Genomic DNA, 11,929 nt, shown 5'->3' with positions numbered 1-11,929 from the left:
AACAGTTCTCTTTGAGTCAGCCCTTCAAATTTCAATAGTATAAATGCTTCTCATGCTGACAGGAAAGGTGGACACGGGGCTGCTTTATTCTAAAACTCATTCCAATAAGAGCGTCTATCACTTTTCCTTTGTCTACTTTGCTCTAAGGCAGTGCTTTAAGGCGGGGCACACATTTTTCCGACCTATAAAATACTTTGCAAACTTTGCTGGGCTGCTGCCTCTTATCCCCACTGAATTTACTTTTTTTATGAGTTTAACAGTACTTTAACATATCAAACCAGATATACTGTAACATACCTACCAATTAGGGCTGCACAATTAATCAAATATTGATCGCGATCATGATTTTGGCTGCCCCCAATTAAATGAACGTGATTGACAGCGATATTGATGTTTAAAAAGCTCATAGAAAATCTGCTGCGTATATCAAGCTCTTGCTAAACTAACAACTAGAGATGAACCGTCAATCAGCAGCCGGTCGAAACAGACTGGTTTTTCAGCAGTCTCAGAGATCCAATTCTTTACCGGTCACACACGTGTGCGGCCGCCACATGATGGTTTTACAGCGGCACAGTCAGTAACGTCACACACACGCAACATGTCGTCGGTGTGGAAGTTCTTTAGCGTGAGCGAAGAAGACATAAAGCTGCTATTTGTCACAACTGCAAGTCCAACATAAGTCGTGGAGGAACAACCTTAAAACAACCTTGGAACAACTAACTTAATCAGACTATATTGATATTCATTCCCATGATGCTGCTCAGAGTAATCACAGCGACAGGCTCGTCTGCCGACAGCACGGAGGTTCCATTAAGTTACATTATGGTGCGTTCAAGCTCTACTGTAAAAAATAGTATTAGGCAATGTTAAATTATAACGCTATTATGATGTGTTCCAATCTTGTAAAATGTAGTTTTTGTTGAGAAACTTGCATAAATCCAGTTGTGTGAAAGAGATGTTTTCACAACAATATAAAATAGATATTAGAGAGAGAATTATGCCATTTTTATCTTCCTAATACTAACTCTAATCAGCTTATAAGACATCATTAGAATTACTAATGCCAAATTTTATTTTTAATCCGAGGAAATATTAAAATAAAAATACAATAATTTGGGCGCCGCTGTAGCTCACCTGGTAGAGCAGGCGTCCCATATACCAAGGCTGAGTCCGCAGCGGCCTGGGGCTCAAAACCAACCCGCAACCCACGTGCTGCATGTCATCCACTTTCTCTCTCCCCCTTTCAATACTGTCTCCGTCACTATCCAATAAAGGCATAAAAAGCTGTAAAACAAATAATCTTTAAAAAAAAAAAAAAATAGTCATTTATTTCCTAATTATTTAAATTGTGTGTTTAAATGCTATTTATATACCACTATACTGTATATGACAATAGCAATGTGAAAAGGTTGACATTTACAGTTTTTGACGGTTGGAATGTAGCACAACATGGAAGTGAGTGCGGCACTTTTTTAAAGATGAAATTGCAACAAAAGATAGTTTGTCCATAAAATCAATGAATAATCGTGATTTCAATATTGATCAAAATAATCTGCCATAATTTAAATTTTGGCCATAACCATGAAGCCCTACTACCAATTGTTTCATGTCTAATTTAAAACGGTATCTACACTACAGGAACATGTGATATTGATGAAGCTGTCAAAGTGTCATACCCCCTCTCTTCTTCTGTAAAAAACAAGAATGGTGAATCACCAAATGTGAATCATTTAAACTCAGGACAAATGAGTCTATTACTATACATTCATTAAAATGTACATTGCAGATCTTTGGAGTAATGTTGCTGACAGAGGAAACAGATGATTTTGATGAGAAAAAACACAAACAAATGACAAATGTTATTTAAATTATCCAGAGGTTACAGGAACTCAGTATGTCTACAAAAAATGTAATATTTATCCAACCAATGTCTTTTTACAGTAAGAATGAAAGTTTGAAATTGCTGTTATATGTTCTTCAGCAGTAAAAATAATTAGTGGTATGGCCGCTATAAATAGCATAACAACTATGCGTAATGACAGCTGCTCTAGCGCCATTGGAGAAGCTCGTCGATGTGTCGCAATCAGTTAAATTGCACTTCTTCTTTGCCTTTCTTCTCATTGACAGGTCTAATGAGTGGTGGAGCAGCCACAAGCATGTATTTAAGGGTGTTTCCACATCTATGGCTAACTGTGGGAGCGGAAATGAGGCACATGCACATGCCCCCGCTCCACAATAGTTGAGATCGATTTTTGTTCTTTAAGAGTCTAATGTATATTGAAGATGAACAGAAACAACAAAATGTTGTTTTATGTTTGTTTTAATAGTTATTTATCCTAAATTGCTGTTCACTTCCTTGTTCTGTGTTTAATGTGTGCTAGCCATTGTGTTGATAGACACTTACTCTCTTACTCACCCGACAATTAGTATCGTATCTTTGCATCCTTTGCCTACTTTTACATTGATGGGACTGATTCAAATATACTGCAGTTGTTAGTGAAACCACAATCTCACAACCCATCAGCTAATGGTCAGATGACGTGTAAGCCTCTAGGGGCAAGGGGCTATATTTCAACCTTGGGTTCTGAAAAGTGAAGCCAATGCAGACGTTAAACTTGCACCTACCTTGTCTATGGGTTCCGGTGTAGCTCGCGGATATCCTTTTTTTTTTTCCAGTGTGCTGCTCATTGTTTACAGTCCAATGAGCAACTTGAGACGTGAGACTGGTTTTGGAGTTCAGGCGATGTGTACGACCAGATTGTTTCACGAGTAGCCAGTTTACAAGCTGATTTTAAACCAGTGAAAAGACAAATCGTCATCCGACGATAGCCCGTGGGTTCCCAGATTGCATTTCGACCAATGCATTCCGCCTTTATTGCTTTCCACACATTTACTTGCATTCAACCAAAGACTGCTCAAACGTGATTGGTCAACACTACTCGGACTACAATCGGAAACCATCACGCTTCAGATCTCAAAATCTTGTCCCGTTGCCTACAAATTCACATGCAGAATCTGTCTATAGAGATTAGCGAAACCATTGGTCCTCTGAAGTACATCATCTTTCCTAATCTGTCACTGTCTGGACAGCTAAGCTGCTACAGAGGTTTAACCTTCTAGTTGTGACATAACTAAGGGGACTGGGTCCTCAAAGAACACCGATGAACTTTTTGTTTTACAGTATTTTCATATATGGAATTTCATCCTGATGTTTATCACCTTCTACCCTTTGTAAGTAGTTAAAACAGTGAATATATCAAGCGTCAACAACATTTGTTTGTTGTGTCCCGGGAGATCTCAATTCCCTTGCAGCCCTCTAGCCCTGACCTTGTGGTTAAACACCCTGCGGTTGCAGCAGTAGTGCAGTACCATGGGAAGGCAGCAGATGAGGCGTATGAAAGGAAGAAGCTCATATATATACTAAGCAGCCAAGGTGGAACAGCAAAGTTGGAAGGCCACAGTCACCTTGGGGATGCTGGGAGTTGGAGTTATAGCCATTAGTTCAGTCAGGAAGAAAGAGTTCTGTCAGGGTTTACATGTAGTCATAAATGCAGCGTCCAGGGAACCTGTAGATAACACCCAGGAGACCCCAGTATGGGACTAAAAGTATATGCATTTCAACTGATGAATAAAATATACTTTTATACACAGTACAGCATGACATAGGCTATGGTAGCAGAAGTGGGTAGTACTCTAGGATGTGAAAATGGCCCTACTTTAAAGTAAGGGGTGACACAATAAGTGATGCAACATATAGAGGTTTGTTTTAATATTTCAAATAGCTGGTGTTGATCCTGTGGATAGAAATCAATGTATAGAAGAGGGTAAGACCTCTATAAAATGCAGACCTTCCAGAGATCCTCCCTTGGGGAGTTGAGACTAGAGCAGGCTGGTTTAAAGAGAAATCCTGGACCTTCCTTTCAAAAAACCCACAGAAGTCGGGAGTGATAAAAGCCGGCTGTAACAAGGCCCATGTCTTGTGTTAACTGCAACAGAAGAGAAATACATGTCTTGTTTGTGTCTGACAGCGTCTATCCATTTTGTGTTTGTAAAGCAAGGCTAACTTAGCTTTGAACCAGAGATCTGCCGGCCAGGGTTCATAGCTGAATGGCAAATTAACATCCATTAAAAAAAAACCACTTAAAAACTGATGAATGACTGGAAAACTGCAATTATAGAACCTGAAGGCTATAACTCATAGATCAGCTCTCTTGCTCAAGTCTGAGAATGCACAGTATGACATTTGAAAATGAGAGATCACAATCTTGCAAAGTTATTGACCGTGCATTCACACAGCTGCTTTTATACTACCTGATGAGATTACATCAGCACAGTACAGCTGTCGTTGTACAAGCAAACATCTCAGAGAGAACTCCCACTGCTCGTTTAATTTCACATTATGTGCTCCACTGTTGACATGATGATGACTAGTATTGTTTTATTATTCTATCTGTGACAAGTAATCAATAGAAATCTACCACTCATAAGAAAAAATATATTTTGGTAGTAGTCACTCTTTAAATTGTAAAGGACTCATGATGTATTGTAGAGTAGTGACTCATTGTGCGCAATAGCTCTTTAGTAAATTAAAGGGGAACTCCCTGCTCTCTAAATATGACAAGCAACGCTGAAAAGCTCAATCTTTTCATTCATCATCAAAGTCTGTTTATTACTGCATATGTGAAAAAAAAGTTGTAATTTGCTCCAGAGGGAGCTGTGTGAAGTCTATTTTCTTCCGTTTTGCACAGTGATTGGGTGTTCTGCGGGGTGACCTACACTCAATACGGTGACTGAATGCATCCTGTGCAGACAGTGGACTGACGCTGCTGCTCGGCTAACTTACCGCTTCTGCAACATGACCTATCAGAAATATCTGAATCCCAACAAATGTTTTTCGAGACAGCCGGTGTTTAACATTACGTGCCCCACCACGGAAACAATTTAGGTTTAGGCAACAAAGCCTACTTGATTAGGTTTAGGAAAGAAAAGATCATGGTTTGGGTTAAAATAAGTATGTTGGTTATTAACTTAACGTCATTTTAAAATAAGTCAACGTTGAGTTTTGGTTTCACTTGTGACACAAACACCAGTCTCCTGGTTGAAAGTCCTGTGTTGACCCACCCATCCACCCCAACATTCTCCTTATGCAGACTTTAATTTAAAGTTATTTCCGTTGAACCTGGGAATTTGTGTCTCTACCTCGACAAAAGATCCTAATTGACTTTCCTTTGGCATTGTTTACGCGCCACCACCATGTAATGCGCGTGAAGTTGTGGCCATTTCCAACACAGTCTCATGGCAGTTATGAAATAGTCACAAAATGTAATCTATTTGATTCATGTACTTAGACATGAATTCTTCTTTTTTTCACGACAATCTGACTACATTTGATTTTTTTTTTGCGTTTTTCTTAAAAAAGTGCTGTAAAAGGTGACACGTGTCAATTTCTGCTCCAGTATTTTCAAAAATAAAACTACTCAGTTAGGCTTAGGAAAATATCGACTTGGTAAGGCTTAGGCAACAAACTACTTAGTTAGGCTTAGGAAAATATCGACTTGGTAAGGCTTAGGCAACAAACTACTTAGTTAGGCTTTGGAAAATATTGACTTGGTTAGGTTTAGGCAACAAAACAACTTAGTTAGCTTTAAGAAAAGATGGTGGTTTGGGTTAAAATAACTCCAGAAGTGCTGTTACTTAGGTACTGAAGACAAATAAATCAACTTTAACTTTTGGTTTTACATGGGACATGAACCACCCCGACCTCAACCCTACACAGCGTTTGCTGCTCTCTATACTTCACAGTTAACAATTACGTGGATTACATATGCATTGATTTTGTGCTGAAATTTGTGTCTATGTTCACAAATCAATTCATCAAATTTCATGAACACTTAAACTTCTGTGCGACTGGACTGTGATTTCACATATTTCTGTGAGATCATGGCTGGTGTGGCAAGGCTATACTAGACCTGACTAGCATTAAACACCAGAATCTTTGGGTTAACTGTTGCCAATCAAGTTGCATTGTGCATCGGTAATGTGGCACTAGATTGACAAGGAAAAAGAATGTGTATAATAAAAAAAAGATATCATCTGGTTATGTTATATCTAGTTTGGTTCTTCCTTTTGTTTTAACTGTCCATTATAAGTCCAACAGTGCTATAGGAGTTAGTTTAGTACTCTTTTAATGTCCAGGTAAAGATGTTCTTTCTCAACATGTTCTCAAAGATCACAACTCAACATTGTTGACTAATAATCACCGTATACATTATTTCTGAGAGGCTTTGGAATATGTGGTTTTTTTCCACTTGTTTGTTGCCCCTTTTTTCCATCTAGCTTCAACTACTTTGCTTTCTGTACCGTGCTTCTCGATCACTGCTTCTTGAAATGTCAAAGTGGTTTTATGGAAATGCATATAATAACCCTGAGCATTCAGTGCAGTTTATGAATAGCAGCTATTGTGCAGGCAGCAGATACGTCAACAGTGCTATGTGTTTATTGTACACACCTGTTCTTTGGCTCTCTGCTGTGAAGGTCCTCTTTTGAAGCAGTCCTCTTTGTTTTTCGCAAATATTCATAAAACACTCAGACATGCAGTTGCGTATGATAAATCAAGTCGACACAGTCGACTGCTTTAACGCCCGAAATAAAAACACATTAAATGACACTTCTTACATGTTATTTCTTGCGGCAACCAGCAACATCAAGGTAAAAACAAAAGCATCCTAATTTAAAATCATTTAAAAATGATGAAAATGGAAAAATACAACACCCGCATGAGTTGGTTGAGATGAATTAACCCATTTGTGCCCAAAGACTATATTTAGCATGATAACGAAAAATGCCATAACATTTGTTCCGATTGGTCAAAAGTCTTGGAATTTGGTATGGACATACCTTTTCCCAGCAAAGTAGATATTCATTAAAATAACAAGTGAACCACACAAGCAACTCCTCAAGGTCTACATGGTCAGGTTTGCATTTGATACAACATGACATTTAATAAGTTAGTATCAAATAAGATACATGAAGTTATGTATTCCATAGAATATTTAATAGAAAATGTGCAGTAAAGTTCACCGTATCACAGCTCTCTCTATTCAGAGCAGCCAAAGTGACTTTGTTGCTGTGAGCTATGTTAATGGCTTTGGGGAGCGTTAAATTCAACAAATGCCAGTCTGCAACCTTTTAGTTATTTATTTATTGGGAAAAGAACACTTATTTCTTTTCCCACTGTTCAAATTTTACCACACCAAAATAATTGCAGCCATCATTCTGCTAAACCACGCCGTCTTGTGCATTATAACCACAGGGGGGTGTAAAAAAAATTCAGAGGTTCAGGAAATTATGGCATTTCTGGCGTTGTGGCATTTGTTGCACTCATGAGAGCAGAGATTCCTGGGATACTTTGGTGATGGAGAGTCAAGAGAGGAATTCAATGTTCTCTAAACCTACAGTATAGGCAGCTGAGTCCAGACAGATCATGAAGGCACAGGGACTTAATCAACTGAAAGGAGAGCCCCTAATGGATCGTCCCATCCAAACATTGGCGGATGACATTATGGATTAGAGTCAACCATCAATCGTGCTCAGCAGAATTTGCTATGCATTTAGTCTTACATTAGTGGAATGTAAGGACGTAGGTTTCGCTTCAACATTGGGGGGCACATTAATTAGGCGGTCTGGGGGTTACTTTTGGACGGACCAGGGACGAAGTGTCAAAATACGCTCGTTACTAGTGATGTTACATGATGTACCAAGGCTTCGGAGCGTGTGTCGAGTAATCCAGGAAGCTTTCTATGAAGCGCGTATCGAGGCTTGTATTGTTGTAGACCAATGACGTCATCGAAGACGCCCAAAGCTGAATACAGTTGAGAACTTATTATTCCTGAATAAAAACAAAAATGTCTCCCATCTATCATTTTCCTATAGTTACACATTCACCTCCCTCTGCCCAGTTAAACCACTGCCACATTTCTGCAATATATCTGCCTGTTTTACAATGTTTGACCAGTAGGTGATTTCATGTACACATGAATCCCAGATGAAGCCTCGTGAAATGAACCCCTTTTGCGAACCAATTTGCTGGAGAGCTTCAGAGCTTTATGAAGCTTCATCTCGCCATCACTACTCGTTACATGCATAGTGTCCTTCTAAAATAAACTTTCACAGGAAGTTAGTTTTAGGCAGCTGACTCGAATTGCGTGACTAATGATGTGCATGACAAAATAAGTCAAGTTACTTTTAGTTTCAAATGGGACACGAACACCGGTCTCCTGGACCCATCCAAGCCCTTATCGGACTTACACGCTAGTTGGGTTTACATTGGAGTTAGTTGAAAGCCCGGTTCATCACATACTGTCCCTTATGGTACGTGTCCACAGCCTCCGTCCTTTCCACGCTTCCCAGTTATTGTCTATGTAAGCAGTCGCGCAATGCATTCTCGTAGCCGTGGCGGCGCAATTCGTGAGACGGACCATCACGTCACCCGCTCCTCATTGCATAAAGTTGATATCTAGGTTAAAGTGGCCCGGGAAAGGGAAGTTTGGGGTCCCTTGCTGGAGTTGTTGCCCCCACGACCCGACCTTGAATAAGAAGTTGAAGATGAGATGGAGATGAGTTGAGGTTTAGGCTAATTTATGCAAATCGCAGGCGTCCGACGTGACACGCTGCCTCTGGAAACTCCCTAGAAACATTTAAACTACTGTTGTCGATCCAAAATAAAGACAGATTCAGCAACTGCATGACTTATTTCTCGCATGAAATGTTTTCAGAATCACATTTTGATGATGACTATTTTCTTGATATAGGTGTAGAAAGTTTCCAAACGAGCTGCCATGTTGGTTCAGGTTTGAAAGTTGGGAGCAGACAGCCCACCAGGGAAAGCGTTCATCCAATCAGGTGCCTGGTGCCTTGTGTCTGGTGGCAGCCCATCAAGCATCCAATCCTGGGAAGCGAGGCGATCCCTCGTGTTAAAAAACGCCCCTGTGGACATGTACCATAAAGGGTACCTCCGTTCGTTGGTTTCTGATGCCAACGGGCGCTGCCCAATCAGCGATGTTGTGTTCCTGCATTCAGGTTATTTTTTATGTATCAAGTTATGATGGAAATGTCTTGAAGGAAAACACTAAATTCAGGCATCAGCTGACAATTCTTAATATAATGGAGTGTAATGCAGTAAGGCTCTCAGGCATTCTGTATTGCTGTTACCCCTGCTGAGTCAACACACATGTAGGCATGATCCACTCTTGCATCCTCTTTTGTGTCTTTTGTTTGGGGAAGTAACCTCTTTAAATGTGCATGTGACACCTATTCACCTCGATGTTAAAATTAATTAATTTACATTAATTTATAATAGATCATGTGTGTCCCAGCAAGATTTCAGCTCATGTTTTCTCAACTTTCTGCACATTTAAAACAAGGCTTATATTTTAAAGGTAGATTGGAATATTAAAATAGAAATACCATTATTGTGGAAGTAATGAGTCAGCTGTTGGAGAGTCGTTTTTTTCTACATTTTATTTCAGGTAACATAAGGCCTGATATTGTAGGTAATTATTTAGACTGAAGCCGCCTCTATTTTTAGTGAAGAACAGACAATATCTGGGTTACAGTTAAAATGGGAAAACACTCACTAGTGGTGGAGGGGTCACAGGTTGACCTGGTTGTGCAGTAATTTGACAAGCACATCATCGTTAATGATAAAGAGATCAACCAGAGTGCTCTTTGGAGGAAACCCAAGGTTGATTATACCGTAATGTATTCATTGCTGCACCTGGGTGTTCAATTCATTCTAATGTGACTTGGTTTGTCCTTCCGACCAGAAATGTGGGCTTTTCTTTTGGGCGTGCATCTCTGCAAACTGTCGGCCAGTTGGTTTGTGTACAAAGCACATAGCTGACCATAAACAGGCTGTGTGACGCAAACTGCTCTAAAAACCCACATTGAGATGGATATTCCGAATGCGCTATATACTTGTCCTAATAATAACTGCCATTATTCTCACTGCATGTGAAATAGACACGAAATTTAATCTACCTGGTTTGTGTACATAGACACGAATTTCCCATTTTTTTCGTGATGCTCAGCACGACTTTCAACTACGTATTTTTTGTGCTTTTTTCCTATGAATGTCCAATAATATGTGATGCATGTGTCAATTTCTCCTCTGTTCATTCCGATTTTTGGTAAATAAAACCACCGACTTCTGCATCCTGAGCCATTCTTCAAACCAACTGCCAGACAGCCACATAAAAACCCCTTTTGAAGTAGAATTACGCCCAGTAACGCTACCGTTTTTTCCTCTTTTCAATCTGTGTATACTATAACTACAAGTTATCCTAATGGCATTAACCATTACCACCATATTCAACACATTTTGTTTTGTTCCTTTTCCATGGCACGTATAAAGAGTGGAGGCTTAAATCCAGCCAGAAACACAGATCTGAGGTTGAATAAGAATGGCTTGGAGGAGTGTGAAAGGATCAATTTGTGCCTCTGAGGTTAATGTGTGCAAAATCATTCTTTCCCTTGCAATTTATTCAGATTTCATAATTTGTGTGAATTTGCTTCAGGCTGTTCCTCCATTTGATACCGCGTGCCCCGCTGCATCAAATGTGGCTTCCTATGGTTTCATATATAGATGATGAGGAGTCAAGTAGAGGCTCTGCTGAGGGCAGATGATGTCTCCTGTTATCATAAAATGAGAATTCTTCCAAAAAAAAAGGAAGGAGGCTCTGATGCATTTTCTGCTGCCCGCGTGAGTTTGTGAGTCACTGCGTGTCATGCGTTATATGCAGTAGAGTTGTTCCATGGATTGCATGTTCCTCTGTCAGCCGTGTTGTTTGGGAAGCTTTGTGTGATCGCAGCAGGGTTTGAGAGGGCATGCTGCACAGCGAGGAAACAAAGCAGCCTCATTAATCCCTGCTGATGGAAGGTTAGCCATTATATCGCTGCAACAGAGATGCCTGAGCTGTTGTATCAGTTCACAGCGCAAGAGGAGCTCACAACCTCGCGCAAAAAACCCCTTATTCGACTATTCTCCTTGATTCATTCTTGTAAGGTTGCCGCTTCTTCTTTTTCACAGTCTCTAAATTGTGTCATGACATTCAGAGAACCAGCCTACTGGGGGATTTTGACACTCGGGGTATAGACGCTTTCAGTGAGCATTCAAAGGAAACGTCTCGGGATACAAAGAGAAATCGTAAATGCGACAGCAGGTAACTCTGAGATTATTTCCCGTCGCATTTGAAAAGCGGCGTGAGACCTGCTCTACAGCAAATGAATGAAAAGTTTCTGATAAATCACCAACAAGCCGTCTGAACTGACATCTTGGTTACATATTTAAGCTGCTGAAGGGACTCTTTGTGCTATGGAATTATTATTTATTTATTCAAGGTCTCTCAATATATTTAGTCTCTTTATATGCTGCAATTTTTTCTATGAACAGTATCTGAAGCCGAGCGAGTGCACTTCATCTTGGGCAAATCAGATCACAAGTGTAAAAAAAAATCCAAAAAGGAAAGATTTATTGAAATCCTATTCAAATAATTTTAAGGAGGTGGTTTGAGACGCATTCTAGTCAGACAGCCCAATCGCACTAAATGGTGTATGAATGATTACTTTGCAAGTCAGTTTGGGCGCAATAACAACGCCGTTCTTGCTTTTGGTGTATCATTGGTACGCCATGTAGTCTGTAATGACTGCAACGTAAACACATCGGCGTAAATATGCTACGCTCAGAGCTACCGATGTAGAATAAAAAGTAAGAAAGATGGTGGGTGGATGGGTCCAACAAATACAGGACTTTCAAAAAGGAGACTGGTGTTCATTTCCCAAATAGTTGTTGAGTTATAGAGTGCTCCAGGGATGATGTATTATTGTAGGCCAACCAGGAAGTTAGCATCGCCTTGGGTTCCCTTGATAAAAA

This window comes from Sebastes umbrosus, chromosome 21 (genome assembly GCF_015220745.1).
Source record: "Sebastes umbrosus isolate fSebUmb1 chromosome 21, fSebUmb1.pri, whole genome shotgun sequence".
NCBI lineage: Eukaryota > Metazoa > Chordata > Actinopteri > Perciformes > Sebastidae > Sebastes > Sebastes umbrosus.
Note: the sequence above shows the minus strand (reverse complement) of the source record.